We start from the raw sequence: 8331 nt of genomic DNA on the forward strand, positions 1-8331 counted from the left end.
TTACTTATTTTGTAGCCGGAAGTTTGTACCTCTTAACCCCTTTTATCTATTTCATCCATCCCTCCACTGACCTCCCCGGAAGCAACCATCTGTTTGTTCTCCATATTTAAGTCTGGGTTATTATTGTTGTTTGTTTGTTTGTTTTGTTTCTTAAATTCCACATAGGAGTGAAATTATATGGTATTTGTCTTTCTGTGACTTATGTCACATAGCATTATACCCTCTAGATCCATCCATGTTATTGCAAATGGCAAGATTTGCCATTTATGGCTGAGTAATATTCCATTGTATGTATGCTCCATCAAAACTTTTTTTATTTTTTTTTTATTATTTAAAAATTTTTTTTTAATTTATTTTTGAGACAGAGAAAGACAGCGTGAGTAGGGGAGGGGCAGGGAGACAGGGAGACAGAGAAACGGAAGCAGTCTCCAGGCTCTGAGCTGGCAGCACAGAGCCCGATGCGGGGCTTAAACTCACAAGCTGTGAGATCATGACCTGAGCTGAAGTCAGACGTTTAACTGACTGAGCCACCCAGGTGCCCCCATCAAAACTTTTTTTAAAGTTTATTTATTTACTTTGAGAGAGACAGAGAGCATGTGTGCAAGCAGTAGAGGGGTAGAAAGAAAGGAGAGAGAGAAAATCCCAAGCAGGCTCTGCACTGTCAGTGTAGAGCCCGACTCGGGGGGCTTGATCCCACGAACCGCAGGATCGTGACATGAATGGAAATCAAGTGTCAGATGCTTAACGGACTAAGCCACCCAGTCTCCTCGAGAACATTTCAACACACGTTAAATTTCTATTTTACTAATCAACAACTGGAATTAATCAGCACTCTCTGAAGAAGCTATTGAACGTTGATGCCCTTTTCTTATCCTTTCCATGGCCCCCTCTTCACATACTTGACATCTTGAAGTCATCTGGAATTCTATTTCCAGAAAAGTAATTGTTTACAGTGTGTGTTAATGGTCATCACAGTAACTTTCACAGATTCCTTTATTGTAATAATTAAATGAGCTAATGCATGAAAAGTGTTTTACATGAGGTTTGGTATATGTTAATCAGTCAATAGTGTTTTCAATGAGGAGAATTACCAAGATTATTATCATTGGGCACGAAGTGTTTCTCTCTCTACAACCTCGCTTTTGAGGTTCCTACCTTAGCCTTCATTATCACCACTACCTGGTTGATTTCCAAACCCATATCATCTATCCGGACACGACTCCTGGTCTTCCTCTATTTTCAATTTCTATTACAGAACACTACCTAAATATTCCACCAGGACATCCATCTCAATACATCCAAATTAAACTATCTTTTAATTTCCCAATTTCTGGTAACAGAACAATCATTCTCCCTGTTCTCCAATCTGGAAACTTTGGGGACATTTTTGTTGTTCCTCTTAGATGGCCCGCATTCCTCAGGAGGATAGTTGAGCTCAGTGCCCATATCATGTAACTGCACAGTCAATGTTAGTTTTCTTCCTCCTCCTCCTTTAACTTCAACACATTGCAAAGTCCCATAAATGCTTTAAAAAATTCTATTTACCTTCCTCTTTATGACCCCCTCCTCCAACTGTCTTACTTTTCATCCAGTATTTAGTTAGACACCAAGTTTTCTTCCTTATTTTCTGATTTCTTTTCCATTCTCCTATCCTTACAGTCCAATCCTCCTCAAACATGGTGCCAATCACATATTTGTTATATGCTACCTACCAGGCTCCTCACTTTGAGCGTAAGTTTGAAACCCTCAGCCTGGGGGCGCCTGGGTGGCTCGGTCGGTTAAGCATCCGACTTCGGCTCAGGTCATGATCTCACAGTTCGTGAGTTTGAGCCCCGCGTGGGGCTCTGTGCTGACAGCTCAGAGCCTGGAGCCTGCTTCACATTCTGTGTCTCCCTCTCTCTCTGCCCCTTCCCTGCTCATGCTGTGTCTCTCTCTGTCTCAAAAATAAATAAACATTAAAAAAAAAATTAAAAAAAAAAAAGAAACCCTCAGCCTGCCACTGAAATGGATCTAACCTGCAATACCAATAATATTGTTCATAATAACCTTTATGAACACTGGATCAGTGAATCTGGCACACTGGTTCCTCCCTGAAAACCCTGAACATTCTCTGAACTCTTTGGCTTTATCTTTGATATTCCTTCTGCCCAGAAAGCTTTCTTGAACCATCTTTGTCGAAATCCTACCTATCAAAATCCGCCCTTGCCATAAAGCCTGGTTCATATACCACATAGGCCTTGTCCTATTTATAAGCCGCCGTAGTATTTTGTATGCCTCTATTAGTAATGACATTTTTTTCACTTTAAAGATTTTCAGGGTTTATTATCTTGACGTCCTACCAGATTCTAAGATGTTTAAAGGGCTTTGCCTTACTTACTCACCTTTTAAGTTTCTGTCGGCCCTCAGTGGTACAGCGTATTTCACAGAGTTGGTGCTCAATAAATATTAGTTGAATTTAATAAAGATTGCATCATTTAAAACAAAGAAAAAATTATTCTGAAAGCATGACCAAGGTTTTTAAAGCCTACTATGTCAAATCAAGCTTTGCTCAAACACAAACATGCTATTTCCTGTATAGGAATCTTTGCTTAGGGGAATTAACGAGCTAAACATGTCTCTGAATAACACAAGAGAAGGCAAACGAAATTTTTCTGGTGGCGAACCTGAAGGAAGCGTGTACTTTGTAAGAAAACCAGGCCACAGAAACAGCTGTGGCCTATGAATAGAGCTCTTTCTGAATATTTGATGAAACGCCGGAGGTTGTCCTTTGCACACAGCTTATGACCGACACAACGTTAGAAATATTTGGTTCCCCATGTTGCTTTTGTTGCCAGAAGTGGTAATAGCCGCTTTCAACCACCACACTGTGCGGCCTGAGTAGATGCAAGAAAATAATGGACCGTAAGTCTGGGAATGCAGATTACAGCCCGACTCTGGAGTACCTTGAGTGCTGGCATTGGGGTTGTATGGAGTAAGCAGCTCGTTGATATTTTTTTATTGTTTTTGTTTCCCGTTGTTTGCTTTTGATCTTGTGAGCACCATCACAGAGATAGGCTTCAAGACAATTAACCACACAGCAGAGAGTAGGTTGGCTTGGAAGGAGGCCCTAGATGTACAGACTTAGCTGGTGTACTTAGAGAATAGGAGGAGGTCAAACGAAGTAACACAGCAGAAGTAATAGAGAGGAAGGAAATGATGCTGACGTTAGAACTATTATAAAGGAATTAGCAACTGACCTGTGAATGATTATGATGGTCAGTATAAGGAGAAACCAAAAATAGCTCCTGAAGTTTTGATTCAGGGAAAGAAGAGAGACTGTGATAGTGAGGGAAGGGGAAACCCTAGAGGAGTTGGAAAGGTTACTTCTTTTCCTCCTGTGACAATGAGTTTTCTTTTTACTTCTCTCATTTTCCCTTCTCAGTCTCTTCTTTTGTTTGTCCTTTGAAAGTTAGTAATTCAGAAAAGTCACTAATATCTGCGCAATAGAAGCCAGTTAGCTACCTCTTTTGCACAGCAAGTGGAACAAAATTTAAAAGGATTTATCACAGCCAGTGTTTTGATCAGTATAGGAAAAAAAAAAACAAAAACCATATGGTTCTAATTCTCTAAATTGAGAATTCATTTTATGGATTTTTACACTTTAAATCAAATTCATTGATATATAATTTACCTATAATAGAATACTCTCTTTTAAGTGTACTGTTACATGAGTTTTTGACAAAAATTACCCATGTAACTACTACCCCAATCGAAATAAAAAGAATTTTCACCATCTCCCCAAATTCGGTCATGTCCTTTATTGTCATTCTCTCCCCAACCCCTACCAAAGACATCCATTATTCTGCTTTCTGTCACTAGGAATTAATTTTTCCCGTCTTAAAATTGCAAATAAATGAAATAATACAGTTTGTACTTTTTTGTGTCTAGCTTTTTCACTAAAAAAGGAGGGGGAAGCTCCCCTCAACTTGCCAGATGGGATGCTGCTCCATTCATGAGTTGTTTAAGAAAGTCAATTCGATCTTCACATTCAAAAAAAATGTTTTGAGGGGGGGCCTGGGTGGCTCAGCCAGTCAAGCATCCAAATTCAGCTCAGGCCATGATCTCGCAGTTCGTGAGTTCAAACCCCACATGGGACTCTATGCTGACAGCTTGGAGCCTGGCCCCTGCTTCAGATTCTGTGTCTCCCTCTCTCTCTCCTCCTCCCTCCCCCACCCCCTCCCCCGTGCTTTGTCTCTCTCTCTCTCTTTCTAAAAAATCAAGAAACATTTAGAAAATGTTTTGAAATGTCTGTAGATGGAGGTATTCTCGTAGTTCATTTCTTCTTATTACTGAGTAGTTCGAATGTGGTTCCAGTTTTTGGAGCTCCACTAACATTTGTTTATATATTTACCTGTTGATAGATTCTGTTTCCAGTTTTTCTCTATTGGGAATAAAGCTGTTAATATTCATATTTAAGTCTTTGTGTGGATATGTGTGTCATTTCTCTTGGGCAAATACCTAGGAGTGGAATTGCTAGATTATAGGGTAAGTGCATATACTTAACCTTATAAGAAACTGGCAAATTGTTCTCCAAGGTGTGCGTACCATTGTGCACTCCCACCAGCAATGTATGAGCACACTGGCTCATCCACACTCTTGCCAACACTCAGTTATGGTCGCCTTTTTGAATTTTAGTCATTCTAGTAGGTGCATTTCATTGCACCTTATTTCATTGGTATTTCAGTGGTATTTCATTGCATTTTAATTACACCTTATTTCATTGGTATTTCAGTGGTATTTCATTGCATTTTAATCCGCATTGCTCTAACAACTACTGATGTTGAGCATATCGTGCGTTTATTGGTCATTGGTGGACCTCCTTTTAAGAAGTGTCTGTTCTAATACTTTGCACGTTTTAAAATTTGGTTGTTTGTCTTCTTGTTGAATTATGAGAGCTTGAAATTCAAGTTCTTTATCAGGTATCTGTATTGTGAATAGTTTCTCCTAGTCTGCCGTTTGCCTTTTCATTTTGTTGAAGGTGATTTTTGAGGAGCATAAGTTTTTAGTTTCAATGACATCTAAAATAGCACTTATTTTTTAATGATCAGGACTTTAGAAACTCCAGCCTAAGAAAATACAAGCCTCGGCTTTCATTTGCTACCTGTCTGTTGCCTACCTGGCATGCGTGAACGTTGCAGAATTGGGCTAGACTCTAGGCAAATTTTATAAAATTTCATGAATGTGATAGCCACTTTTATTTACATTAAAAAGTATCATTTCGTGAGTATATGCTATGAAATAAGCAGTGTGCTAAATACTTCTTATATAATATTTCAGTTAATCCTTACAGAAACCTTACTGGAAAGGAAACTTAGATGTAAAGTAATAAAATAACTAGACTAAAGGCTTACATATTATTAGTGGCAGAACTAAACTATACTCAACTCTAAAGCCCTTTGATTCTTAAAAACCATGCAGTGTCTTAGCTAAGAAATCTTTGTATGTGTTGAATCCATGAAGCGGAGGCCCTCTTACTGCTGTTTTTGGCTGTTTACTGATGGCAAACAGTCGCGGAACTATGGGGTTTTCTGCAACATTCGGGCTCCACTTTCATGGCAGTAGCATCAGCCCCCTGACGTCTCAATCATAGCTACGGTGTTTTGTCTTTATTTGTTTGTTTAACCTGGTTTGGTTTTAACTAGTAATTCTGGTGGCAGACTCCAGATTCTCCACCTTCCTGCTTATGGTAGAGGTCAGTTTCATGATATTCAGGGAGGGAGTCGTGCTAGGATCTCAGCTTATAACCCAGTCTTCCAGCCCTTCCAGTGATTTTCATAATGATCTAATTCTCTGTATTACATTACTTTCTGCTTAAAAATACCTTTGATGGAGTCTCTTTTCAGCACCAAACCCCTCCTGATACACACGGTCTGGACAGGCATTCAACAAAGGCTTAAGTAACTATTATTCCAAAGTGGAGGTAAACAGGCAGTTCAGGGACAAGAAACTGAGTCCTTGGGGAGACAGGCGTGCCAGACACATTCTCCATCCCAAGCAAATAATGGGCTAGCCTGATTCTCGGGGAGCCAGGAAAACAACTTCAGGCCAGGCTGTGCTCTGACACGGCCTGTGTGTTGAGTTGGTAAACCTCTATCCCAGGGCTCTTAGGACTCCTCTTGTTCCCTGTGCCTACAGACAAGTTTGACCCCCGGGTGCAGGGCAAGTTTGTGCTTCAGACCAACGTGAAGCTATCTCAGCAATGACAACCAGGGAGAGGCGGGAACAGGGGAATGAGTTGGGCAGTTTAAAGCTCAAAAGAACATTTTCAAGGTGAGTCAGAGGCAGGGATACTTCATAAAGCGTTTAGTAGATATATAGTGTTCATTGGCTGAAGCTATGAAAGAGACACATAGCTTCAAAGTGTGTTTTCTTCATATACTATTAAGATCTGTGAGTTGCCGGGAGGTTGTCAAGTCAGCATTTGGCGTCCAATTTAGGAATTCCCTCAATGTCACTGACGAATAATTATCCAACTCTTGCCTGAACAGTGAGAGTGACAGAGTTCATTATTTCACAAACCAGGTTATTTAATTTCTCTAATCATCAGAACATTATTTTTTGTTGTTGAATACCAAATCATCTGTCTGTAATTTTTTGTATGAGTGTAAGCATATGGCCTCTTGCTACTTATCTCAGTTTCGAAGTATCTCTGATATCTATTCCCACTCACAAAAGGCCCCAATTTCCTTCTCCCAATTTCTTCCATGATGTGTGGTTCTCAGGGAAGACCTGTGCACCTGCTTCCCACTTTGGAAACAAAGGGCAAATCCTTCCTCGCCTTGCCCTCATAAAACCAGGCATAGGTATGTGACCTAGGTTTGGCCACACATACCATTTCTCTTCAGGTTTTTAATCTTGAGAGAATGTGGCATCAGTAAAAGGAGTAGGTAGAGATCATTCAGAGCAAAGGTAGTGTGCTGATTGCACACTGAAGTAATGAGACAGTGGCTATATTTTCTGCTTCTAAATCAATTTGTTTTACCTTTGTTATTGTTCATTTTAGGATCTGGACCTCGAATCTCAATTCTAGGTCCCCTAGTAGCCTTCTAACAGTTTAGTTATTTTAGAGTTTTGGTTTTTTTCCCCGTTGCTTACAATTCAAATCTCTAACCAAAACCCTATCTATGAATGGGTGAATAGCTTTTTCCCCCGAAGTGTCTAGTCTCTGCTTATCTTACTTAAGGACAATTTGGTTGCAATGGACAGAACCCACTTTAGCTGACTCAAGAAAATGAGAGTTTCATTGAATGCACGTAAAGAAGCCTCAAGGCACTATGGACAGGAATTAGACCTGGATCCGGGAAAATGGAGCTGGGGAATGGGAAGTCAAGAGCTACGGTTATTCTTTCAATCTCTCAGTGGCCAAGTGTTCTCCTTCATATTAGTGTCTCTCTTGAGGTTTCACTCTGTTTTCTGTACATATATTCTGGTTTCTATTCTTGCTAGGTTCCTGTTTAACCATCTCATATTGACCGCTCATGACCTTTTAGCTTAACCTACAATCACGTGACTACAACTCTATGTCTCTTAGTTCCGATTGTCAAAAGAAAAGTATTTGTTCCAAAAATGAACTATTGGGACCTCATCAAAATAAAAAGCTTCTGCACAGCGAAGGAAACAATCAGCAAAACTAAAAGGCAACCAATGGAATGGGAAAAGATATTTGCAAACGACATATCAGATAAAGGGTTAGTATCCAAAATCTATAAAGAACTTATCAAACTCAACACCCAAAAAACAAATAATCCAGTGAAGAAATGGGCAAAAGACATGAATAGACACTTCTCCAAAGAAGACATCCAGATGGCCAACCGACACATGAAAAAATGCTCCACATCACTCATCATCAGGGAAATACAAATCAAAATCACAATGAGATACCACCTCACACCTCACACCTGTCAGAATGGCTAACATTAACAATTCAGGCAACGACAGATGTTGGCGAGGATGCGGAGAAAGAGGATCTCTTTTGCATTGCTGGTGGGAATGCAAGCTGGTGCAACCACCCTGGAAAATAGTATGGAGGTTCCTCAAAAAACTAAAAATAGAACTACCCTACGACCCAGCAATTGCACTACTAGGTATTTATTCGAGGGATACAGGTATGCTGTTTTGAAGGGGCACATGCAACCCAATGTTTATAGCAGCACTATCAACAATAGCCAAAGTATGGCAAGAGCCCAAATGTCCATCGCTGGATGAATGGATTAAGATAGAATGGATAAAGAAGATGTGATATATATATATATATATATATATATATATATATACACTCACTAAGTATAATCC

This window comes from Panthera tigris, chromosome B4 (genome assembly GCF_018350195.1).
Source record: "Panthera tigris isolate Pti1 chromosome B4, P.tigris_Pti1_mat1.1, whole genome shotgun sequence".
In the NCBI taxonomy this organism is placed as follows: Eukaryota; Metazoa; Chordata; class Mammalia; order Carnivora; family Felidae; genus Panthera; species Panthera tigris.